Here is a 27,322-nt window from a genome sequence, read left to right as displayed (position 1 = left end):
TTGTTCTTAGCATGTGGGTAGAGCTTTTTGTCCTGGAAATGGTTTCTGATATTCTGAACGCTGTTTCTTCCCTGTTCCTGTTGAATGTGTAGTTGAAACAATTTCTGTTTTCCTTTAAACTGTTACTGTCGTGACCCAGGCATGTAGTTAGCTGAGACCTTGTGTTTTAGATCTTTAACTGATCCATGTTCCAGTGAGTACCTTGTACTTTTTCTGTGTGTGTATTGTTTTTCCCAGTGAGTACAATATTCCAAGCTCATTCCTGATGGGAGTACGTACTGATTTGAAATAGGAAGCAATGAATTAGCATTTAGGTCTGGCTTGTGAGCAGGATCTTATTCTTTATTTGTTTACTTCTGCTTCCTGAATGTCTGTAATTTTTAGGTCTGCTGTTAGAACTGTCAGTGAAATTGTAACCCTTTCAAAAGAATGAAGCCATAACAAAATGAAGAAAATAGGAAAGAATCCCTATCTGGGTGACATGATCATTTGTATTTTATAGTGTTTGCCAGGGTAAAAAAAAATCTTCACCGTGAGCTGCTGCTTAGGGACCTGGAGAGACAGCTTCCAGGCACTGGTCTTTGACCCCTTTCCCTCATCTGGTAGCGGTGTGAAGTGTCCCACGTTGAGCAGTTTTAGGTGGGATTGATGTTCTGCAAGTGGTTCCCTGGCTAGCAAGTGAAGTTATTATGTGGGATTTGTAGTCCCAGGGTTGTGCTCCTGTGATGGTGGCACTTACTGTGCTCCTCAGGTGGCGTAGCTCTTTTTATTAACTCTTGGTAAGATTTCAGGACTGCCATCTCCACCTATCCTCTTCTTCTGTTCCTACATTTTTATGTTGTTTTGGAGAGCAGAAATGCTGCAAGAAAACACATTTCATCAGGCCAGTAGGTTCTATTAAGTGGCTTTGTCAGATGCTTCCGAACAGAGCTGTCAGTATTGAAATCTTTTAGTTCTTTGGTGTTTGAATATCAAATGGAAAATTGGTGTCCCTTCTGCTAATTTTGCATGGTATTTGTATTTTTCCTCTTACTTTTAGAAAACCCTGTGGATTTCTGGCTTGATGTTTTGAGATGTATCACGTATTCAACTTGCGCTGAACTGTGTGGGCAATAAGGGCATTTGGCATGTGACGAGAAGGAATATGTTCACAGATTAATCCTGTGTTAGCTTTCACGTTAAATGCTGTTGTGGGGAAAGCTGTAGAAGCTGATGTTAGTTCTTGCTGGGTCAGAGATGTGGTTAGAAGGTGGGTACTGCAATTCCGAGTGCTCTCTTCATGGTGAGCTTCGCTGGGCTTCAGAGTTAAAGGTCTTCTGAGTTAAAGGATTGCAGGAAATCTCTGTGGGTTTCTAGGAAGCTGAGTGAGGGAAAGCATGAGAGCTCTTCCTGTTGGGTGGACTACACCTTGTTGGCCATGCTTGAGGCAATTGAAATATTAAATCAAGTGAGGTAAATTAGTGCTGTGTTCTTATCTTCCATCTCTCTTCCTTGCTTCAGCTGTGTGGTTTGCTTGAGACCAGTTTGCTTCAGCTGGTGCAAAGTGAGTGTGCAGAGATATTTGGATAAAATGCAGTTTGAAGGGAATCGTGGTTCTCAGTTCTCTCCTTGTTTGCCATGGAGGCCAAATGCATCGCATCCGGTCTCGGCTGGATGAAGCCTGGAAGTCCAGAGTTCTCTCTGAATTCTTCTCGTACTTTACAGCTCCTCCCTGCTTTGTATATACAAACAACATTCTTTGAGAGGACTAGAGGGCGGAAATGGCTATGAACAAAACCCATATCTTTTCTGATATGTCAGAAGTTACCAGAAAAGAATAGCGTGCTCTGTGTCTGCTGGTAGCTGATTTGTTTTCATCCCATTTATATTTTGTAGGAAAAGAAGGCTTGGGCTGGACATTAAGCTTTTCTAACAATAACGGTAGTAAGGAACTGCAAAGCTATCTAGGGAAATTTCATGTGTGTCCACGAGAGGTTCTTGTAGACTGGCCTTTTTGATGTTTTTCCAAGTGGGTCTAGGTAACCTGCTTTTTCTTAGGCAAGTGTAGCTGCTGCCGGTGTTTCCTATCAGCCTGCACCTCCAGTGCCTACATCTCCTCGTGGGCTGTCACCCCCACCTGCTGCATCCTCGTGCAGTGCTGATTTCTCGTGCTGTTGGGACACAGAGCCCAACCTGTAAGCCCCTTTCATGTTCGACTCGGTGCCTGCTGAGCAATGTTCATGTTACTCTGGAGCCAGGAGCTTGCAGTCCAGGTCCCTGCCCTTAGGTGGGATTACTGAAGAACAAACCACATTTCTTGCATCTCTTCTGCTGTTGCCCTTCGTTGATTCAGGAGATGCTGAACCGTGTGGTTTGCATTATCAAGTGCAGTCTTTTTTTTTTTTTTTTTTTTTTTTTTTCCCCCCCTTCTACTCTGCCCTGGGGAGGCCCCATCTGGAGCACTATGTCCAGTTTTGGGCTCCCCAGTTCCAGAAGGACAGGGAACTGCTGGAGAGGGTACAGCAGAGGACCACAAAGATGATTAGGAGCCTGGAGCATCTCTCTTATGAGAGGCTGAGGGACTTGGGTCTTTTTAGTCTGGAGAAGATTTAGGGGGGATCTGATCAATGCATACAAATACTTGAAGGGAGGGTGTCAGGAGGACGAGGCTGGTCTTTTTTTCAGTGGTGCCCAGGGATAGGGCAAGAGGAAATGGGCACAAACTTGAGTATAAGGAGTTCTACCTAAACGTGAGGAGGAACTTCTTTCCTGTGAGGGTGGCAGAGCCCTGGAAGAGGCTGCCCAGGGAGGTGGTGGAGTCTCCTTCTCTGGAGACATTTCAAACCCACCTGGACACGTACGTTCCTGTGCAACCTGCTCTGGGTTGGATGTGCTTTGGCAGGGGGGTTGGACTAGATGATGTCTGGAGGTCCCTTCCAACCCCATATGATTCTAGGAGTGATAGTGTTTAAGCCCCAGGTAGGCTCCTAATTGCTCTTCGTTTTGGCCAAGCGACAAGTTGATTTATCAAGCTGGCTTGTTAGCTTAATGCTTTTATGGCTGCCGAGAGAGTGCTACGTGGTGCAAGTGAGATGGGGTGGCCGGGCGTTGTTGGGCTTTGCGTGTAGCGCGGTCTCTTAGCAGCCAGATAAGAGACAGCAGTTTGAAGGACACGACCCAGCGCTGGAGGGCCAGACCTCCTGACCCTTGCTCATGTGAGTTAACAGCCTTGGACCCGGCAGAGAGCTCCTGCAGGAGGAAGAAGGGCCTGGGGATGGGTGCGTGGAGGGTACAGCACGTTCTGTGCCTTCTGTCCCGCCACCCAGCCCAGTCCTTCTCATCTGTTTGGTTTTTTTTTTTAATAAGCTTGTTGTCAGTTCGTGTTGGATTTTTTTGTTGTTGTTGTTGTTTGTTTTTCCTTTCTGAAGTTACTTCAGTCTGAACTAACTGGATGGTTCTTAAAGGCTGTTAAAATCTCAGCATGCCAGCTGTAAAATTGCCTAATCAACTCCAGGAGATAATCTTTCCCGGGGGAGACCTTTGAATGCATTTACTGTCGGTAGGAATAGGTCAGATGCCTCCAGGTAACTTTCTGGGAAGGGAGTCTTGTTTTCAAAACTGTATCTACCTGCTTTGTTAAGAACTAAGTAATTGGTTAGTGGGACCTGTAATAAAAGTCCCCTTTTATATTTGTGCTAAATCCTCTTAAAGAAAGCAAATAACTCTCGTTAATGCTCCTCAGCATAGAAATAAAGCAGCTGTTGTGACTGTCAGAGGCTTACAAGAAAAACTTCAAATCAGAAAGAGTTTCTAGACTTGATCAGTTGATGAAACTCAACGGGTGGTGTGTCTGGTCTGCAGTTTCTCCTTGGAGACTGAAAAGTGTATTGGGTTTGGGCCCGAGAACTAGTTCAGAGTTGTTTTTTAGGTGGGTGGGTGACACCTGGAGGAGCTAAGCTGGGACAAGAACTGAGATTGTCGTAATTCTCCTGGAGGTTAAATGATTAAAAAAAAAAGTGAGTTTTGGTATATCTAACTTGAAGAATAAATCCCTTCCTTCCTATGCTGGACTCCAAAATTCAGCAGTGGAAATACTGGAGAATGTCATTTGGAAGTGATGCTGACCATATTGTTGGCTTAAAATACCTGGGTATAACTACTTCCAGAGACTTCTAAAGCTTTGAAATTGCAAAACCGAATAGCTCTGAATTACACTAAAGCTTCTTCAGATGTCTCACCTTCCTCCCCTTAAGCTGGGGAAGCAGAAGGGAAAAAAACAACAACCAGACAGGCAAATATTGTTCAAGGTTATGCTTCTCTTGTTCTGGCACTTAGACTCGTGAGCCTGGAGTGGCTGCAGGGCTGTTAATTGAATTATCTTCTTGACACCTCCGGCTCTCCCTCTTATGCATGGCCATGTGTTCGGTCTAGGACGTTATTGGGGTCCTGGGCTCACAAGGAGGAGAGCAGGGTCAGGCTGTGGGCTCGTTAGTACAAGGGCAAACAACCCAGTTCAGGACCAGGGTGCTGCTACATTGGAAATTTGATTGCCAGTGTTTATATATAGAATAAGTACAGATGTATATATTTGTAATCGTTGCGTGGGTACATGCAGGCCTATTAATAGATGAAAACAAGGAGAGGGGAGAGAGGAAATAAAGCACCACAGCTGTGATTTATCAAGATTGACTTGAAAACAAATATTATTCTAGTAATCAGAGGAAATTCTTTGTAAAGCATGTACAAGAAAGGTATTTTAACCCACCTCAACGATTTCCTGCCCAACTATATCCGAAGCAAATCAGGCAGAATTTCCTCCCACCCCCTACCAAGGGTCACTCTTAAATTACCGTTTCTTCCCCTCCTCCATTTCTGTTGATGTTGGGGGTTTTTTGTTTGCTTTAGATATTTTTCTTTTCTCTTGTCAAATGCTTCTTAACTGATTTTTTTGACCTGGTGTGTAAAAACCGTGTCTAAAAAGTGTGGCTGTGGGGTGGTTTGGTGTTTAACTGAAGCTGAAGGAGATGTGCGCGTGTTGCTTTGGCAAACTTGGTACCTTTGCCTAGTGTGCTCTACTGAGTGGTGGAGGAGGTGGTGAGTGTCAGTCTGTTTTGGTCCATCGCTGCTGAGTTTGGCACAGCACTGACTTTTTGTACAGCTGGTCAAAGAGAACAGCTTTACCCTCTCTACATCATAACTGCTTTCAGCTCTTAAACATCTGAACTCCTAACAGTGGTGTGGGAGAAAAATGGTCAGGCACCATATGTAACCAGAGAAATGGAGATAAGTTTAGTATGAGGAAGAGGAGACCTCATCACTCTCTACAACTACTTGAAAGGACACTGTAGAGAGGTTGGTGCTGGTCTCTTCTCACAGGTAATTAATGGCAGAACAAGAGGGAACGGCTTCAAGCTCCAACAGGGGAGGTATAGACTAAATATTAGGAAGGAATTTTTCACAGAAAGAGTGGTTGGGCATTGGAACAGGCTGCCCAGGGAGGTGGTTGAGTCACCATCCCTGGCTGTGTTTAAGGGACGTTTAGATGGGGTACTGAGGGATATGGTGTAGGGGAGGACTATGTAGAGTAGGGTAGATGGTTGGACTCGATGATCCCAAGGGTCTCTTCCAACCTGAACGATTCTATGATTCTAAGTGGTTTCAGCAAAGTCACCTGGAAAATGGCTGGTGGGCCAAGGGGTTGAATGTGGCTCTTTAAAACACTGCAGGTTACTCTTGTCAAATTTCAGCTGCCCGAGGGTGATGCTTTGCTCAAGGCTCTGTGAGTCCCTAAACCTCTCTTCCATTCAATCATTTTTATCTTGGCTATTAGAAAGGATTTTTCTGACTCTAATAATGTTCCTGCTTCAGTTGTCTGTCAAAAATGGGAATTAAGGGAATGCAACCAAAGGTCCTTATTAAGTGGAAAAAGAAAAAGAGGAGGAAAAAGAAAAAATAAATACTTCAAGTGGATGCTCTACTTTCTGCTGCCCAGAGAAGTTTCCCTTTTTTTATTGGCAAAAAGACTATGAATGCCTTGTGCTAATACACCTTCTTTCTCAGTGTGTTTCACAAACCACAAACACACCATTTATCTGCACGGAATGATATTAATAATTTGAAGAGTGACTGGAAATAAAAACAAATCTGGTTAACATCATCCACGGCCTGACTTGATTAAAAAGAATTTTCCCCCTTGAAAAACCGTTCAAACGCTGTTTCTGAATGAAATGGAAGGTAATAACAGGGGCTGGAAATACAAGGCAGAAAAGCATTTGCAAGAAGTGTGAGCTTGAGTTTCTTTCTACTGAGCACGTACATTTGAAAAGAATGATAGGGGAGGACTAATTAAAAGACTTCATGTTGGGGCTTTTTATGTGATCTTCTTAACATTTAATGATGAGACATTTAACAATGTAACATTTAATGATGTTTTCAAATGTTGTTGCTTCTTCTAAATATATTGTAAGAGGCTAAGTTGTGGAGAGAGGGGAAAGAATGAGGGACAGTGTTTCTGCAGTGTTAAAATGCAGCTTTGGCTCCAGCATCTAAAGGAATCGGAGGTTTTTTGAGGGATGTGTGGTTAAGGGGCATTTTCTACTGTGGCATAGGTGATCTGGTCCCATGGGGAGACGAAGACGTTTCTTTGGGTTCTTCCCTGATAATTAAAAGCTCAGTGCAGGGTAGCATGGAGGTATTGGGCTCCTGTCCCTTATTCCCTGGAGGTATTGGGCTCCTGTCCCTTATCCCCTGGATACAGCAGATGGTGCATATGCCAGGGTGCTGCTTTGTGTGGCTTTTGAGCCGCGTGTATCACGATGTGGGCAGAGTCCTACTGAAAACACTGTGAAAGCAATCTTTTTGGGAGCATGTTGCTTACTGAGGGCAGGGAGGGAAAAGAGCTCAGTCACTTGCCTGTGTAAGATCGGCGAGTCAGTGTGAAGGTGAAGGAAATCACTCTTGATGTGGGGACAGGTCAGGAAATTGCAGGCAGAGATGGAATAGCTTTGGAGAACTTAATCAGTGGGGCGCTTCTATTCAGCATCCTGCCGTGGTCTTGGGACTAAACTTCAGTTTGGGGACTCAGAATTAAAAGGTTAGAGTTGGAAGGGACCTTAAAGATCATTGAGTTCCAACCCCCCTGCCCTGGGCAGGGACACCTCCCACCAGACCAGGTTGCTCAAAGCCCCATCCAGCCTGGCCTTGAACCCCTCCAGGGATGGGGCAGCCACAGCTTCTCTGGGCAACCTGTTCCAGTGTCTCACCACCCTCACAGGAAAGAATTTCTTATAGAATCATAGAATTGCCCAGGCCGGAAGGGACCTCCAAAGGCCATCTAGTCCAACCCCCCCGCAGTCAGCAGGGACCCCCCCAACTAGACCAGGTTGCCCAGGGCCTCATCGAGCCTCTCCTTGAATATCTCCAGGGATGGGGCCTCAACCACCTCCCTGGGCAACCTGTTCCAGTGCTCCACCACCCTCACAGTGAAGAACCCCCTCCTAATCTCCAGTCTAAATCTGTTCCCCTCCAGCTTGAAGCCATTGCCCCTTGTCCTGTCACGGCAGGCCTTTCTAAACAGGTTCTCCCCAGCCTTCCTGTAGGCCCCCTTCAGGTACTGGAAGGCTGCTATTAGGTCTCCCCGGAGCCTCCTCTTCTCCAGGCTGAACAACCCCAGCTCCCTCAGCCTGTCCTCGTACCAGAGGTGCTCCATCCCCCTGATCATCCTCGTGGCCCTCTTCTGGCCACCTTCTTTCTTTCACCCCTTCTTTCTGGTATCTAATCTCAATCTCCCCTCTTCCAATTTCAAACCGTTGCCCCTTGTCCTGTCACTGCACTCCCTGACAAAGAGTCCCTCTCCAGCTCTCCTGTAGCTCCCTTCAGATATTGGAAAGCTGCTATGAGGTCTCCCCGGAGCCTTCTCTTCTCCAGGCTGAACCACCCTATCTCTCTGTCTGTCTTCCTAGGGGAGGTGCTCCGTCCCTCTGAGCATCTTCGTGGCCCTCCTCTGGACCCCTTCCAACAGGCCAACGTGCTGTTGCGGTGGCTGAAGGCAGTGGTGCTGCTGTTGTGTGCTGGGGGCTGTGATGGTGCAGCTCACGCTGCCGTTCCCTGAACTGTGAGCCTGAGCTGGTGGTCCTGGGATGGCTCCCAAAGGCATTAGCAGCCCACCGTGGGGATGCTCTGCTCCGCCGGTGTGTGGGTGGAAGCGGGGGCTCTGCACACAAGGGGTTAACCCTGGGCTCAGCTGCGCAGAGGTGACACCTAGTTCAGTCACCTCAGTTAACTTTGGAGCACGTGGTAAATTTCATGAAATTAATGGACTTGTACTCAAAACATTGCCTACAAAGAAGCATTTTATGTTCCAGATGTTTTAAATTGCCTCCGTATTTATAAAAGTGATACTTAATCAAAGTAACTGTAAAGGGCTTTTTGACCAAGACTGAAATTTATTTGCAGCGTTTGTGTTGGGGGGAAAATGCTAGTAAAACTTCATTCTGCTTGGTACAAACGATTTATTTCAAGAACACTTTATAAGCACGTTGCTTGATTTATGTGGAGTTGAAATGTAGGAGAAGGGAGAGGGGAAATCGAGGAGTAGCCGTGGTGGGGCTTGTCGGAGTGTGTGTGGAGAGCAACCGTTTTTGCTGATGTGGGGACTTGTGCTGTTGGCTCAGGTGGGAGACATGTACCTAATGAGCATTTAAAAGGCCTCATCTGGAAACCATGTGGTGATGCTGAAGCTCCTGGTGTCTTTCCTTCAAAATACAAAGGAGTTTGTGCGGTCAAGCTACCAAAAAAACCAAACATCTTACCTTACTGAACGTAAAGAAATTCTTCGTATGTTTTGCTCTTGATGTGAGCAATAAAAATAGGGAGATGAGTTTTCTTGGGGCATGGAAATCTGTTTCTTAAGTTGGCAAGAGGTAGGCACCAACTACCCCTGGAGAGGCTGGACTGGACTGACATCCTTCACAGTGAGAAGCAATTGAGGAAGGTGAGATCAGCTCATCTGCCTGGTAGGAGGTGCAAAGTTATTCTTTGGCTGCCTTGCCCGGGAACGGGAAGGAATAAGTAGTCATGTAAGTAGGTCAATGAAAGGGTTTCACTCCGTAAGGAAGGCTGGTCTGTAGGCCTTAAAATTCTGTGAGCTGTTAATGACTGTATTATCTGTCGTGCTGGTAATTCTGCTGTCACTCGCTGGTGAAGCGGAAGATGCCATGGAGACTTTTTCTATGAAGATTTTTTCTTTTTTTTTTTTTTAATGATAAGCCCTGGGTGGCTTAGCAGGTCTGATTTCATTTGCTGTTGCAGAGCAGTAACGTGCCATGCGTCTTTCCCTCATGTTCAATGCCAGGGTTTGGTTTATTTTTTTCTAAGCTTTCAGCCACCGGAAAACCAACACAGGAAATTTTACGGGAAGTCACTTTTTACAGGCAGAGCAAGTGTCAGAGACAGAGGTGAAGTTTGTTCACTTCTTCACTCTTTCATGTTTGATGCAACCTCCTGCTCTTCCTTTTGTGCAGCTGTATAAAATCAAAGTGCAAGAAACTGGTGAAATAACTGTGATGACTTGTGCAAGAGTAGGTCTGAAATCAAGCGTAGCTACACTTTCTCTTAAGGTTTATCTTTTACTTTCTCAACCTTATTTTTGGTGGTCTTTTGGTTCATGCTAGACACCGTGTTTCCTTCCCAAATAACCCACAACAGAAACATTTAGGACCTTCACTGATTTGATATAGACTAAAATCTTCATGAATACTTAGAGCCTAAGCAACTTCCCCTCCGTCCCCCCACCATTAGCTGTGATGAATTTCTAGGCTTTTCAAGTAATTTCCTGATATCATGTTGCTCAAAGAACAAGTGATTTGTAGTGCGTGGGTATAGCAATTTGGACAGTACTTATTTAATTCAGTTTCTTAGAGATGCAAAAATCAAGCGGCTTCTTTTTTTTCCCCTCCTGCTGGGAGATAGCAAGATTGCTAACTGCTTCCTTAACTCCCGTCAGAGAGTCATCACCGCTGGTGTTTCTGTCTTGTATTTAAAATTTAAAAATAAGACATTAATTTACTAATTTAAAAAGGGACTCTTGTGTAACTTGAGTATCTGCACCTTCTGGAAAACTGTCTTGACTATTGAGTAACGCACTAAATACGGCAAACTGTCATCACAAACTGGACCAGCTATTACAACAAAATAGGGAAAGGTCTAAGAAATAAATGTAATTTCTGACACATTTTCTGATGATGGGAGATCAACTGTACTTTTAAAAACAAAAGGGAAAAAAAAGACACTTTATAGAGAGGCATTGGAAGATGCTCATGCAGAGTCCAGAAAATGGACATTTGAACAGGAGTAGATGTTGCAACTGCCAGAAAATGAATCAGCAACATCATCTGAGAGTGGTCGGGCATTGGGGCAGCAATAGGCTGCCCAGGGAGGTGGTTGAGTCACCATCCCTGGATGTGTTTAAGAGCCGTTTAGATGTGGTGTTGGGGGATATGGTGTAGGGGAGAACTTTGTAAAGTAGGGTAGATGGTTGGACTTGATGATCCCAAGAGTCTCTTCCAACCTAGATGATTCTATGATCTGCATCGTTCTCAGGGTGGCAGGTTATTTCTAGGTACTCGGATGCACTGGATATTTTATGAGGAAACCACAAGAATCATGGACACTGAGTTGTATAATTGTTTAATTTCTTTAGTGCAGTTGGAATAAAGATGCTGCTGCAGGTATTGTTTCCTTGAAGAAGGCCACTGCTTAACTTTGCTTCTTGATTTTATAACTTGTGTCATTTTTTGGGGGGGATGTGGGTGTGCCTGGGGGCTGTTTCTTTAAAAATGAGTGTTTTTAAAGGACTACCACATATGGATTCTATTAATGAGGAGTGCTACTGTGTAGGGCAGTGATTTGTTGTGCAATTAGGATGTTGTTCACTATCAAGGAAAACTAATTGTCCTTGATTGAGCAGGCAATTTGGTCAAAATTTTGTAGCAATAAAGAAATTCCACATCTGTGTCTCAAAACTTGTCCTTGAAATGGCTGAATGTGTGACTTAAATCCCCCATATTTTAAAGATGGTTACAGTGCCATCGCCGTTTTACAGCCCCAAGGAAAATGCTAGAAACCATAAACAATAGTTTGTGTGCCCACCTCGAACGCCAACACAGGCAGTTGCTGCCCAGTTTTTACTGCTCGTTGATCCTGCAGCTTTGCATTTCCCTGTACTTTGTTTCTCCCAGGTAGGAGCACCTCTGTGTAGGACACGTGGTGTTTCTTGAACTGCTTTGTGATAAGGAGCCATCACACACGTTGCCCTCTGCGTGAGGGCAAGTAGGTATGTTCATTCTGCCTTCGAGCACGTGGCTGCTGCTGCTGTTGTTGTTTTGCTTGGTCTTGCTGCCATGGCAGTAAATGCTGGTTTTAACCACTGCCTAAATCCGGGCAAAAACCAGGGACCAAGTTGGTCACCCTGAACTTGTTACTGGGGAGGCTTTTGCTGCTGCTTCCCGCAAGGCCGCTCTGCCTTATGGCTGTGTCCTGTGCTCTTTATGTTTATTTGGTGTTTTCTCTTGTGCAGACCAACCCACGCGGTGGGTCCAGTGTGTCCCGAGATGTCTAGGTTACAGCAGAGTCTCGCTAGGGCAGGGGGTGGTTTGTGTAGGGTTAGATTGGTAGAGAGCTCCAGGTGAATCACAGAATCTTCTAGGTTGGAAGGGACCTTAAAGATCATCTTGTCCAACCGTCAACCTAACTGACAAAAATAGGCACCCACACAACAAACAAGGAGCATCATCACTAAACCACACCTCCCAGCACTACATCAACCCGTCTTTTGAACACCTCCAGGGATGGTTGGTTCATGCTAGACACCGTGTTTCCTTCCCAAATAACCCACAACAGAAACATTTAGGACCTTCACTGATTTGATATAGACTAAAATCTTCATGAATACTTAGAGCCTAAGCAACTTCCCCTCCGTCCCCCCACCATTAGCTGTGATGAATTTCTAGGCTTTTCAAGTAATTTCCTGATATCATGTTGCTCAAAGAACAAGTGATTTGTAGTGCGTGGGTATAGCAATTTGGACAGTACTTATTTAATTCAGTTTCTTAGAGATGCAAAAATCAAGCGGCTTCTTTTTTTTCCCCTCCTGCTGGGAGATAGCAAGATTGCTAACTGCTTCCTTAACTCCCGTCAGAGAGTCATCACCGCTGGTGTTTCTGTCTTGTATTTAAAATTTAAAAATAAGACATTAATTTACTAATTTAAAAAGGGACTCTTGTGTAACTTGAGTATCTGCACCTTCTGGAAAACTGTCTTGACTATTGAGTAACGCACTAAATACGGCAAACTGTCATCACAAACTGGACCAGCTATTACAACAAAATAGGGAAAGGTCTAAGAAATAAATGTAATTTCTGACACATTTTCTGATGATGGGAGATCAACTGTACTTTTAAAAACAAAAGGGAAAAAAAAGACACTTTATAGAGAGGCATTGGAAGATGCTCATGCAGAGTCCAGAAAATGGACATTTGAACAGGAGTAGATGTTGCAACTGCCAGAAAATGAATCAGCAACATCATCTGAGAGTGGTCGGGCATTGGGGCAGCAATAGGCTGCCCAGGGAGGTGGTTGAGTCACCATCCCTGGATGTGTTTAAGAGCCGTTTAGATGTGGTGTTGGGGGATATGGTGTAGGGGAGAACTTTGTAAAGTAGGGTAGATGGTTGGACTTGATGATCCCAAGAGTCTCTTCCAACCTAGATGATTCTATGATCTGCATCGTTCTCAGGGTGGCAGGTTATTTCTAGGTACTCGGATGCACTGGATATTTTATGAGGAAACCACAAGAATCATGGACACTGAGTTGTATAATTGTTTAATTTCTTTAGTGCAGTTGGAATAAAGATGCTGCTGCAGGTATTGTTTCCTTGAAGAAGGCCACTGCTTAACTTTGCTTCTTGATTTTATAACTTGTGTCATTTTTTGGGGGGGATGTGGGTGTGCCTGGGGGCTGTTTCTTTAAAAATGAGTGTTTTTAAAGGACTACCACATATGGATTCTATTAATGAGGAGTGCTACTGTGTAGGGCAGTGATTTGTTGTGCAATTAGGATGTTGTTCACTATCAAGGAAAACTAATTGTCCTTGATTGAGCAGGCAATTTGGTCAAAATTTTGTAGCAATAAAGAAATTCCACATCTGTGTCTCAAAACTTGTCCTTGAAATGGCTGAATGTGTGACTTAAATCCCCCATATTTTAAAGATGGTTACAGTGCCATCGCCGTTTTACAGCCCCAAGGAAAATGCTAGAAACCATAAACAATAGTTTGTGTGCCCACCTCGAACGCCAACACAGGCAGTTGCTGCCCAGTGCTCGTTGATCCTGCAGCTTTGCATTTCCCTGTACTTTGTTTCTCCCAGGTAGGAGCACCTCTGTGTAGGACACGTGGTGTTTCTTGAACTGCTTTGTGATAAGGAGCCATCACACACGTTGCCCTCTGCGTGAGGGCAAGTAGGTATGTTCATTCTGCCTTCGAGCACGTGGCTGCTGCTGCTGTTGTTGTTTTGCTTGGTCTTGCTGCCATGGCAGTAAATGCTGGTTTTAACCACTGCCTAAATCCGGGCAAAAACCAGGGACCAAGTTGGTCACCCTGAACTTGTTACTGGGGAGGCTTTTGCTGCTGCTTCCCGCAAGGCCGCTCTGCCTTATGGCTGTGTCCTGTGCTCTTTATGTTTATTTGGTGTTTTCTCTTGTGCAGACCAACCCACGCGGTGGGTCCAGTGTGTCCCGAGATGTCTAGGTTACAGCAGAGTCTCGCTAGGGCAGGGGGTGGTTTGTGTAGGGTTAGATTGGTAGAGAGCTCCAGGTGAATCACAGAATCTTCTAGGTTGGAAGGGACCTTAAAGATCATCTTGTCCAACCGTCAACCTAACTGACAAAAATAGTCACCCACACAACAAACAAGGAGCATCATCACTAAACCACACCTCCCAGCACTACATCAACCCGTCTTTTGAACACCTCCAGGGATGGTGGTCCCAGCCATCACCAGTTTGTCCCAGCGTGCAGTACCGCCGCCTTGTTCATCACAATGGCTTTTCCACCTCTTTGCCCATCTTGGTTGCCACCGTTCTGTGCTGGGGATGTCATTGTCACAGTCCCGTGTGACTCTGCTCGCCGGACAACACAGCTCCTCCTGGCACTCAGTTGCATGGGTTAGGCTGGCACATGGCTCACTGACTTCTTTTTAGCTTCAGTCCAGAAGGTTGTCACTTAAATAGTTTCTCATTTGTGGGTTTGCAGCGCACAAAAAAAAGATGACTTGGCTGTTCAGGTCAGGAGCCTGAGGATACTCACGTTGGAGCCTTGGGTGGCTGATGCAGCATCCCAAGAATTTTTTTGAAACCGTTTTATTTCTTTCTTTTTTCCCCCTCCTGATTGGAATTTTTTTTTCAATGGAAATATGTTAAATCATGTTCTTTTTCTCTAAACATGAAAACATAGAGGTTTCCTTGGTTTACCAGTGTGTGTCCCTTCCTTCCTGCTGGCCATCACCTTTTTCCATGAAGACAGAAGCAGAGGTTTCTGTGAAACAGAGGGAACTGAAAAACAGATGGGGGGGGAAAAAAAAACTTGTGAAAGCAAACATTTTCTGTGAACTTAAACTAGCAGTAACTCTTCTGTCCTCCAGAAGGCTTGCTGTTGCTCTTGTTGTTTCATGCCTGGGATGGCTGAGGGTGGAGGTCTGTGGAGCTGCTGTGAAAGGGCTGTGCGTGATAAGAGTGGGAGGCACAGTGTCATAATTAACGCTGTCAGAAAGTGGTTTTTTTTAATGTGACTAGTGTTGTGTTTCCAGCATATTGTATTCATTTTCCTTTTATTGTGGTCTGACAGTACACCCTGAGCTCAAACCAATTTTTTAATCCTGAAAATGCTCTCAAGTCAAATCTGGCTGTGGGAGTTCAGGCCCCTAGGAGCTCAGGGTTTGCCTCACAGCTGGAAAAAGTTACTTTTTCCATTAAAATGGGCATTAACTGGCTTTAAGGGACTTAGGATCTTTTTATGTTAAGAAACCTTGTCAGTAATAAGAAGAGCTTAAATTGTGATGGTCTGCTAATCAAAACTAAGATGTCCTGGTTGATGATGTTTCTGTAGAATCGAGTGTAGTGAAATACTACCGATGTTAACAGAAACGGGATGCGTTTATGCATTTATTAAATGCATATGTGGAAGCTTTTGAATCCTTTGGTAAGTTTCATGTATTGATTGCATGTTTTAATTTTGATTAAAACAGCAAATTACTTGAAGGGATCATGAGTGCAGGACTGTTTCTGCCTTTCCTGCCTACAGCTTCCTAGAAGCTCTGCATACACTGGCATCAGAGTGATCCTGTAGCCTTCAGGTTCATTTTTCCTCATGGGGCTTGTTGTGCGTAACTCCCTTATGTGACATCTCGAACATCTGTCCCAAAGTGTCATCCAGCTGCGAGCTGATTTTGGGCTTTGCAAAAGCCATATTTTGGGATGGTTAGACTTTCTGCAGAAAGCACAGGTGTGTCTCCTGCTGTCCTTACTGGATTCTGGTTGCCCGTTTCTTGAACAGTTTTTCTCCTTCTAAACATTTGCTGGAGCTCCTGTTTGCTGGGGCTTCTGTTCTTGTTTGTTTTTAATTCTTTGTGGAGAGAGGTTTTGTGGTGGTGCTTTGATTCAGCGTAGAGAATTTAGGCAACATGTAGAAACACATGAAGCTGGAAATACCTCTGGTTTTAGATAAACTGTATACGTGATGTATGGACACACATTTTATGTGTGATAATATTCAATTGCATTGATGCGTATCCAGACATAAGGCTCTTTCATACTTGGGTACTTTAAGTTACAACACTCATTCTTTATGTGGTGACAGTTGGTCAAGGACTTTGAGAGGCAGAACAGACTGAGGTTGGATCCTTTGCACAAGCTATGTTATGGTGAGAGGATGGATTTATCTGGTGAGAAACATGAAATGGTGACCCCAGAACAACTTCGTAGGCATCTCCGAGTTGTACCACTAGCTTGTTATCCCTGTGGGGTTTTTTTGACTATTTGAAAGCGCTGACTGCGAATCAAGTGTATTAAGTGTATTAATTTTTGTTACCTCATCACGGGAAGCTTGTAGGTCCTGACATTAAGGCATTCAGGAACGTGGATTTTGAAGCAGGTTGGTGGTTTGTCTGTTTTAAGAAGTGGCAGATCTCATTCTGTAGCTGGAAGATGCTAGTGTATAAATACACTTGGATGGGAGGAGGATTTGTGGGTTCATTCTGGTTTTGAAGCTTAGATGTGTGTGCTAGCAATTAAGAACATGATTTATTTTTTATAATAGCTGATTTGAATTACTAGTTTGTTTTTTGGTGAAGAAAAGCTATTCAGATCAGGATTCAAACATCCCTCGTACTTGTTCACAGTGTTTAGAGGCCATATTTAGAAGCCCCAAGCAGATGAAGCTCACCTTGTACTGGGTGGAGTATAGATGTGTGTTTAAGAGATGATATCCTAATCTGATTTTTTTTTTAATATAGTGTAAATAAACAGTGATATAATGGGGCAAAGTCAAACTTCCTAAGGTGATTATTGCCTGTGGTCTCTAACCTAGAGATACGCATACCTGCAATATCTCTGGCAGCTGGGGGAATCTGGTCTCCTACTGCAAAGGGGAATCTACCTCCTCTTCTGTGGCTGCTCCTCTCCCTGTGTCTCTGTCTATAGGTGACTGAAGCCAGTGGTTCTGGGTGGAGGGTGACAGCAGTGCCTGCTGATGGCAGTCTCTGTCGTTGGTGGCCTTTTTGGTGTGCTTTTTTACCCATTCCCCTCGCTGTGAAAACCAGCAGGAGCCTTCTGGCTCAACAGGAGTCGCAGAATGTTAAACTAAGTCAACTTCATAGGTGTGTTCAATTTCCTCCTTCTCTGAGGAGGTCAGAGGAGTTGGGTTTTCATCTTATTTGCCTTAGAAACCCTCTTCTGTTTGTAGTACTGTTTACCTACGTCCTCTCCTCTCTGCTCCTGCAGAGGCAACCAGAGTGGACTTTGGTGTGTCTCCCCAGCACCGTGCTCACGTGCTGCTGGAGCTGAAGCTGTTCACACCAGCCAGCCCATGGGGGTTTGCTGTGCTTTGCCCTGTGGGAGGATGTTCTCCTGTATCATAGAAGTGTCCAGGCCGGAAGGGACCTCCAAAGGTCATCTAGTCCGACCTCCCCGCAGTCAGCAGGGACACCCCCAACTAGACCAGATTGCCCAGGGCTTCATTGAGCCTCACCTTGAGTATCTCCAGGGAAGGGGCCTCAACCACCTCCCTGGGCAACCTGTTCCAGTGCTCCACCACCCTCACAGTGAAGAACTTTCTCCTAATCTCCAGTCTAAATCTGTTCCCCTCCAGCTTGAAGCCGTTGCCCCTCGTCCTGTCACTGCAGGCCTTTCTAAACAGGTTCTCCCCAGCCTTCCTGTAGGCTCCCTTCAGGTACTGGAAGGCCGCTATTAGGTCTCCCCGGAGCCTCCTCTTCTCCAGGCTGAACAACCCCAGCTCCCTCAGCCTGTCCTCGTAGCAGAGGTGCTCCAACCCCCTGATCATCCTTGTGGTCCTCCTCTGGACCTGCTCCATCAGGTCCATGTCCTTCTTATATTGAGGGCTCCAGACCTGCACACAATACTCCAGGTGAGGTCTCACCAGAGCAGAGTAAAGTGGCAGAATCCCCTCTCTGGACCTGCTGGCAACGCATCTTTTGATGCAGCCCAGGATGTGATTGGCCTTCTGGGCTGCAAGTGCCCACTGCCTACTCATGTCCAGCTTCTCATCCACCAGCACCCCCAAATCCCTTTCCTCAGGGCTGCTTTCTAATACCTCACCCCCTGGTCTGTATTGATGGGGAGGATTGTTCTGGCCCAGGTGCAGAACCTTGCACTGGTTCTTGTTGAACCCCATGAGGTTCACCTGGGCCCACCTCTCCAGCCTGTCCAGGTCCTTTTGGATGACATCCCATCCCTCTGGTGTATCAACAACACCACACAGCTTGGTGTCGTCTGTAAACTTGCTTATCAGTACACCAGTTAATCTATTATAATCTATTTGTTGCGGTATTTTGTTTTCATCTTACTGGCCACCTGTACGTCAATGTAGACTTGGGCAGAGTCAAGTCTGCTCTAGTGGTCTCGTTCCCTTGATGTCAGTGGGGTTGCAGGTCCTGACGTCTGTTCTGTATTCCAGCTGTTGCTTAGCACACCTCATATAGGCTAAATCCTGTTTATATCTCTCTATGACCTTAGTGCTGTGAAAGGTCCTGCACTCTCTTGCCATAGAATGTACTTTGATGCCTTTGACAAACAGGAAGAATAAAAGAAAAGCAACAGAACAGCTTTTTCCTCCTTAGAGATCTGCCATCCTTTGTGTCTATCCTCTATAGAGGAGCAAGTTTGCTGATGATACAATATTGGGAGGGGTGGTTGACACCCTGGAGGGCTGTGCTGCCGTCCAGAGAGACCTGGCCAGGCTGGAGAGCTGGGCAGAGAGGAAACTGATGAGCTTCAACAAACGCAAGTGTAGAGTGCTGCACCTGGGGAGGAATAACCCCCTGCACCAGGACAGGTTGGGGGTGACCTGCTGGAGAGCACCTCTGAGGAGAAAGACCTGGGAGTCCTGGTGGACAATAGGATGACCATGAGCCAGCAATGTGCCCTTGTGGCCAAGAAGGCCAAGAATGGCATCCTGTGGGGCATCAGGAAGAGTGTGACCAGCAGGTGGAGGGAGGTCATCCTGCCCCTCTGCTCTGCCCTGGGGAGGCCCCATCTGGAGCACTGGGACCAGTTCTGGGCTCCCCAGTTCAAGAAGGATAGGGAAGTGCTGGAGAGGGAACAGAGACTACAAAGATGATGAGGGGCCTGGAGCGTCTCCCCTACGAGGAGAGGCTGAGGGACTTGGGTCTTTTTAGTCTGGAGAAGAGAAGGCTGAGGGGGGATCTGATCAATGCTTATAAGTAGTTAAAGGGTGGGTGTCAGGACGGGGCTGGTCTTTTTTTCAGTGGTGCCCAGGGATAGGGCAAGAGGAAATAGGCACAAACTTGAGTATAAGAAGTTCCACCTAAACATGAGGAGGAACTTCTTTCCTGTGAGGGTGGCAGAGCCCTGGCAGAGGCTGCCCAGGGAGGTGGTGGAGTCTCCTTCTCTGGAGACATTCAAACCCACCTGGACATGTACGTTCCTGTGCAACCTGCTCTGGGTTGGACCTGCTTTGGCAGGGGGGTTGGACTAGATGATGTCTGGAGGTCCCTTCCAACCCTATGGGATTCTGTGAGGAAAAGTATGTTGCAAGCACCTAGAAAGCAGAGAGAACGTGCTATTGATTGCCTAGATTGCTTGCTTCAGTTTTATACTGCTGCTACTCCTACTACTATTTAGAACATCGCTCCTCCTAGCCTTGTGTTAACCCACCTCCTGGAGCTTACGTATATTTCTGTTAGCAAATGTACTGGCTGTGCATTTTTACTGCCTTTGCCAAATTACTGTTTCAGAACAGTATCCCACACGTGTACAGTAGCTGACCAAATGTGAATAGCTGTGTTAGGAATAAAGAGGGTTTGTAAAATGCAAGGTTGTAAATAAACGTCTTTCTGTTTTTACCATTCTTCCTTTACTGTCTGACCTGTAAATTCTGACTTGTTGCGTACTTGAGAAACAAGGTGCCATTGTGGCCATGAAATGAAAGCGATAGATAAAGTATAAAAGCAAGGGAAACATGCAGGTTTCCAGCTAATTTTCTGCTAATACAGGCTGGTGTCTTGTCAAGTTCATAAGATACTGAAAAATAAAGCCATTTTACATGCATTGCAATGTAGTAGATTTCTTCAGCTCTTGTAGTTCTTACTAGTTTAAAAACATGCCGGACTGTAGGTCATCCCTCTCTTGCTGACTGCACATTCAGGCTGGTTCATAAATTTAAAAAAAAAAGTTTACAAATGCAAGGATTTTTTTTTTTCCCGCCTCCAAAACATGCAAACACATTAGATAAGAAATTCAAGTAGAAGTAGATTTGCTTAATCCAGCAGTGTGGCCAGAGTTAGCCATAGTGATGTTGGTGGCGACTGATCAAAGGAAGGAGCTTGATGCTATATATAGGTTGGAGTGTAGACAAATTGACTCATAAATATACTGTAGAGTTTATTATTTTGGGTGTTACTAAGCATGAAGTTTTAGAGGATGTATGTGTGGCTAACATTTGATTTGGGGAAGATTTGCTAAGTCAGCCAGAAAGAAGTAAATCAAATTTATAATCACACAAGTCTTTGAACATGGCTGCAAGTGAATAACAGAAAATAGGATGGATGTTATTGTGATGGGAATCGGTAGCTGTTTCCATAAAAAAGCTGGTATAATGGTGCAATAGGAAAAGGATGCATCCTGTCAGCTTTAGGAGCTTGCCTGTTGAATGATAAGTGGGTCTGGCTGTAAAACAAATGCTGCGCTGGATTGAATGATGAAGCCCTTTTCAGCTTCCCATGATGAAGATGGATTTTAAAATACGGAGCTCTTACACATCTGCGCGTTGTTCCTGAAATTGTTCTGTTCTCTGTACTCGAGAAGGTGAACGTATGAAGTAGAAGAAACCTCATTGCTTGCCCCCAGTGTTCCCATTCTCTCCTCCCCGCACCTCTGGGTGTTGAGCCAGGCTTCAGGTTTTGGCTCCAGAGCTGCATGCCAGCAGCTCTCTGAGCCAGCTGCCCATGTGCTCAGGTGGGCTCTTGAAGCTTTGCTTTGAGGTCCCATCGTTTGGTCCCATTGGAGCATCTCTGGTATGCTCTGGAGATCTACCTGTCAGCACCTTTGCTGTCTGCAAAATGAAGAAATAATAATGACAGAGAAGAAGGCCTTAAGTGTTAGCATCTTAAAGCATAGGAAATTCTTATTTATCTTTTTTAGCCATTGTATGCTTGCTGCATGTACGTGTGGATTGCAACAGTTGAGAGGAGCCTCTGGGGAGCCTACCTAACTAAAATGAAGAAATAATAATGACAGAGAAGAACCTGTCCTCCTTATTTAGGCCTTCCATTTTCCATCCTTCATTTCCTCTGAGGGCTGTCCTGGCTGGCCAGACTTGCTCCAGGACCTGCCATCGAAGAAGTGAAGTTCTAAATGAGCTTGCTTCAGGAAGGAAGGAAGGAAGAACAGATGAGTGCCCCTCCAGGAACACTCCAGACTTGCCACTGGGCTTCACACCTAGCTCTCTGTGCGGCAATACCTGCTGGCTGGCTTACAAGTCAGCTGTGCTGGCTTGTTTTCTTTGCCATGGTCTAGAAGCTTCAGGTATCAAGGAAAAGCTACGTGACCGAAGAGAAAATACAAAGCACTCAGATTTCCCACACTTCTGGATCTGGTTTCCTTGCCAGTGGCTGTCGTGTGAGATGTTGATACCGCTACGCCCAGTCCTGCGCAGTTGTGCCGGTGCTGGATGTACTCCAGCTCGTTGAAGGAAATATTATTCTTTTTATCCCTTCCCCGAGGGCAAAAGTCCTTCCGTGGTCCATTTAATTACTGCAGGTTATTGTGATTGAAATTTCCACTATAACAAGGGGTGCCAGGAATTGCGGTGTGGTTTCGTCTGAAGCCTGACCCTAGGCTCGCTGATTTTGCTGGCGTATTTGGGCTGGTCAGGAAGCTGTTCCCTCTCTGCTCTTACCAACATAATTCTGTCAACAGCAGCCCAGGTGTAGCTGCGCTCGTTCCAAGCACGAAAGTCCTCTCGGTGCTGTTGCTAATCCTCCCGCGGAGCCTCCTGCCAAAGTAAGCTGTGTCTTGGCTAGGCGATGGGGTTTACTGGTATGGCAAAAGTAAACCACCAGATCTTTTTCCAAGACCCTGAAGCGGGCACCCAGCGCTTTGCCGGTGCGCGGATGAGAGGAGCGTGGCGCCAGCTCCGGCCCGGATTGAGTTTAGAATCATAGAATCGTCTAGGTTGGAAGAGACCCTTGGGATCATCGAGTCCAACCATCTCCCCTACTCTACAAAGTCCTCCCCTACACCATGTCCCTCAGCACTGCATCTAAACATCCCTTAAACACAGCCAGGGATGGGGACTCCACCCCCTCCCTGGGCAGCCTGTTCCAATGCCCGACCACTCTCTCTGTGAAGAATTCCTTCCTAATGTTCAATCTAAACCTCCCCTGTTGGAGCTTGAAGCCGTTCCCTCTCGTTCTATCGTTAATTACCTGTGAGAAGAGACCAGCCCCAACCTCTCTACAGTGTCCTTTCAAGTAGTTGTAGAGAGTGATGAGGTCTCCCCTCAGCCTCCTCTTCCTCATACTAAACAGCCCCAGCTCCTTCAGCCGCTCTTCATATGATTTGTCTTCTAGGCCCTTCACTAGTTTCGTCGCCCTCCTCTGTACTCGCTCCAGCACCTCGATATCTCTCTTGTATTGAGGTGCCCAAAACTGGACACAATACTCGAGATGTGGCCTAACCAGTGCCGAGGACAGGGGCATAAGCCCCTCCCTACGTCTGCTGGTGACACTATTTCTAATACAAGTTTGTTCACTGGGAGCCATGAAAAAGGGCAAAGTGTCCCGAAGGGGCCATAAAATGCCCATAGTTGGTCTAGAGAAGATTGTGGAAGCTACCTTGCATCTCCCTCGTCCTGAGCAGGACACGAGTAGGAGGAGACCACTCTGTTGGGGAGGCTGTTTGTGTGGTTTTGTCCCGGAGAGGTCCGCCGACTCCATAGTTGTTGGCAGGACACGTTAGCCTCTGTTGAGCTTGTATTGTCATGGACTTGCTGTTATCGGTTCCTGAGTTAGCTCTTGGTCACGTCTAGACGGTGGTGTAACAATATCCCATAAATCACACTCGGGATCTTTCCAGCCATGCACAGGAAACCTGGTGCTCTAAGCAAAGCTAATGTCCAAGGCTGCGTTTCCACGAGCTGTGATGGGGACCCAGTTCAGCCCCCACAGCATCTTGGCGGGTTATTGATTAGAAGGAAGTTGAATATTTTTGCATCGAGTGAAAAAAAACCTTCTTTCTGAATATTGGAACTTTACATTTTACAGATGTGGGTTTATAAGGGAGATGCTTGGGTTGGGGACATGAGCACCTTCATCCTCTACTGCAGTATTGGTATAACTGTGTTTTCTAGCCCAGGGTTACAGTGCCTCCCTAATTTCCAGACAGAGATCAGGTCTGTAGCAGGTAGCCTGTGTCTCTGCTGACATTGGCATTCCTTGATCTAACTCTAGAAGACAATATGGGCTGCAGGGCTCCGTTCCCTATAGTGCTGCACCTCTCCTTAATCTAATGGCCAAGCCTAGGATGGTCAGTATACCCAAGAGTCTTGAAAAATATTTTTGAGAACAGAATTCAGTTTTCTAACATCTGTGTGTAACTTCCAGCCTCTTTAACATCAAATAAGAAACAGCCTGAAGTTCTGTGAACTGTATTTTATCTTCTTTTTTATAAGCAGTTTAGTTTTGTTTATTTGTTTCTCATTTTAAAAACTTGTTTGATTTCTAGCCTCGTTATTGCAGGCCCTAGAAATATCTTTCATAATTAGCACAAAGCTCCAGTGCTTTTCCTTTCTGGTGAGTTGGAAATGCGACTGTGTAATCCACCTCTACGGGAAGAGAGACATAAAAACTCTGGGTTTTCTACTCTGATTCATCCTTCTTTCACACATACTTAAAAGGTTTTGAAATCTGATAAGGGTTCAGGCCCTCTTTGGTAGCAGTAAACAATTGCGAATAATACAGCCATGTGTATGTGTGGTGACTCTTTGTTTACTCTTCTAAGCTCTCTTTGATCTTATCGTGGCTTCAGCCATCAGCCTGTATGGAGTGCTGTGATTTTTGGTGCCCTGGTTTGGTGTGGGGACCGCTGCAGGAACCCGGTGCCAATCCCCACAGGTTTCACAAGACCGAAGTTGGAGAGGCCAAGAAGGCCATCCCTGCCATCTCCCTTCCAGCACAGCTCTTTTTTTACCACTTGACAATTTGTTTATTTTATCTTTCTGCTGGTCTCTTTACAGAAATTCAAAACTTTGAGGAAGGCGAGTTTTTTTTTTTTTCCAAAGCATGTAAGGATTTTGATGAGGTGCAGGACCCTGTCATCCTTTTGATGGGAATCCCAGGTGGAATTTTCAAATTTCCTGTAATCTTGTTCTTGGGGAAACTCTTCTGATCTCCAACCAGCATCTCCTCTCCCTACGCACGCTCCTTCCTTTTCTTACTTTTTCCTCTTCTGCTTCCCCAGCACTGCCATAGGATCCCCTCGTTCCCCCTTCCTTTTTGGTTTCCCTGTGCTACACACCTTTCTGGGGAGGTAACCTTACAAGGAAGATAAGGTCTCTCACCTTTAGTCTGTCGTGTGGCAAGTGCTGATGAAGACATCAAGCTCCAGTGACTCGACCATGCCCCAGTGTTTGTACATACGCTTGCACAAGTGCAGTTCTCTGTGTGCATTCCAAATTTTTTTTCAGTCTTCCTGGAAATAAATTATAATCGACTTTCCAAGTAAAAATGTCTACATTTTTATAATTTTTCCCCTCATCTCTATGCCAAGTGTATCTTGGCTCTACCCAGAGACCTGATTAAAAATGTTAAAACACACTTACCAGTGTGCAATGGCTACATTTATAGCATCTGACTTGAATGTTTGTTTCATAGTCTGGGTTGTAACAATCTGATTCTCAGACTGCCATTGACGTCAGTTTAATAGGAAAATTCAAATAGAACCTGTATTAGATTTTCACTATTAAGTTAACAATAAAAACTTTCTACAGATGCCTTGCGTAGACAAGGCTGTTAACAGAAATATTACGTTAATGAAAATCAGGCCTCCAGAAACAGACTAGCTTATTTTTTTAAAATAAATAATTTTGTTTTCCACATTCTAGTTCACAAAAATATTTCCTTTTTAACAGTGCTAGTGGTTTACATGTTAAGTATTGGGAGGAGGCAGCTCTTGGCCATTTGTGGTCACGTTGCAAATCTCTTAGCTTTTCCAGAGCTGGAGAGCCCTTCTAAAAGTCTCCATTTGACTGATTTCATTGCTCTCAACCTCAGATTTCCTCCTCAGTTTCTGCAGCACACCAAGTCGTTCTTAACCTACTCAGTCATGGTGCTCACAAGGTACTGACACAACCAGAAAAACTCTGGGGGTACCAGCTCAGGTAATCTGTCAATGTTTGCACTACTTGTAGTGGTCAGTAGTCCCAGTCTTGAGGACAGTGCAGTGTACTGCAAGGAGATGGTGGAGAGAGGAAATAACGTTCTCCTTTTAGAGGTGGATAAATTCTGGTGTAGACCAGAAGTCCAGGTGTGGACCTACCAAGGGAGCTGCAGAGCATTTTGCCTCCCCTGTTAGTATTAATTAACACTTCTATGAGACGTAGAATCATAGAATTGTCTAGGGTGGAAGGGACCTTAAAGATCAGCTAGTCCAACCATCAACCTAGCTCTGAAAAAAAAAAAAAATAAGAAATAAGCAATAAAAAACAAAACAAAAAACCCACAACCACTAAATCATATTCTTGAGGACCATGTCAACCCGTCTTTTGAATACCTCCAGGGATGGTGCCTCACCCACTTCCCTGGGCAGCCTATTCCAATGCTGGATAACCCTTTCTGTGAAGAAATGTTTCCTAATATCCAATCTAAACCTCCCCTGGTGCAACTTGAGGCCATTTCCCCTTGTCCTATCTCCTGTGACTTGGGAGATGAGACTGACCCCCACCTCTCTACACCCCCCTTCAGGTAGTTACAGAGCAGGATAAGGTCTCCCCTCAGCCTCCTCTTCTCCAGGCTGAACACCCCCAGCTCCCTCAGCCTCTCCTCATAAGACTTACTCTCCAGACACCTCACGAGCTTCGTTGTCCTTCTCTGGACCTGCTCCTGCCCCTCCATGTCTTTTTTTGTGGTAAGGGGCCCAAAACCGGACACAGTACTCGAGGTGAGGCCTCATCAGTGCCGAGTACATGGTTACATGACATGGTAAAACCTTGTCTTGCAGTCTTTAGTAAAACAGACTGTTTTCCTCATCACAGAAAATGGGCCTGGAAAGCCAATCATAGAAGGCGGCCTGAAAGTTTGCTTAGTGTCTTCACATCTCCTTAGTGTCTTCACATCTCAATCCTCACAAGCTTCGTTGTCCTTCTCTGGACCTGCTCCTGCCCCTCCATGTCTTTTTTTGTGGTAAGGGGCCCAAAACTGGACACAGTACTTGAGGTGAGGCCTCATCAGTGCCAAGTACATGGTTACATGACATGGTAAAACCTTGTCTTGCAGTCTGTAGTAAAACAGACTGTTTTCCTCATCATAGAAAATTGGCCTGGAAAGCCAATCATAGAAGGCAGCCTGAAAGTTTGCTTAGGGTCTTCACATCTCCTTAGGGTCTTCACATCTCCTTAGGGTCTTCACATCTCCTTAGGGTCTTCACATCTCAATGGTAGGACTGACTCTCACCCGGCATGTTTCTAACCAATGATTGTCTCAGTTATGCTGGGGAAGCTCCAGCAATGATGGGCATCGTTTGGGGAACCCGTTCTAGCACTTGAGTGTTGCTCTCCCACCAAGGCTCTCTGCAGGGTTAGCCAAAACCTCCCAGCCTGCAAGCTTCAAGTGGGCATGCAGGGCTGGCTGTTCTATCTTTTTTAATGGACGTGAAGTCAGTTGCCATGCCTGTCCTTGGTCTCATCTTTCCTTAATATGTTCTTCCAGCTTTTGCAGTTTTCTGGACTTATGCAATCAGTTCTTAGAGTCTGTAAAGTCTTGGGAAAGTTGCTTGCAGGGTAGTACTACATAAGCGTAGGCCATTTCATTGCTTTTTGGCACAGCCTTGGGTGATGGTGTGGCCTTGATTGCACTTCACAGCAGCAGAAGATGATGAGCAAGAAGGGTTTCTGGGCTGCAGTTGTCATGAATAGTGTGCACCATCTGATTTTTGAACTTGGGGGGGGAAACAGCTTTCTCATTATTCATATGGTCTCTGACAGGATGGTGAATCCTGTTCAGAGTTAGAGCCTCATAAAAGGCCTGGAGGATTTGGCTTAACCTTAAGGAAACGAAATTAGTCCAGAAATACCCAAGTCATAGTTTATTAGCTTCACAGTTCAATTGCTGCCCAAAGAAAATTGATTATACCATATTACTAAGTTACAGGGGTTTTTTTGCAGGAGAACAGCTAGTTAAAATCAGATGACTTTGTTTTGGCAATTTAGCATCTGTGCAAGAGTGGCTAATACTTAATATTCCAGTGTGTTAAATGATCCAGACAAGTGGTACTTATCTGGGCACCTGCTCTTTAAAAAAGCTGACTCTCCCGATGGCCAGG

This window comes from Calidris pugnax, unplaced genomic scaffold, assembly GCF_001431845.1.
Source record: "Calidris pugnax isolate Ruff unplaced genomic scaffold, ASM143184v1 scaffold1, whole genome shotgun sequence".
NCBI classification, from domain to species: Eukaryota; Metazoa; Chordata; class Aves; order Charadriiformes; family Scolopacidae; genus Calidris; species Calidris pugnax.
The sequence above is the reverse complement of the archived record's forward strand: the minus strand, read 5'-3'. Positions refer to the sequence as shown.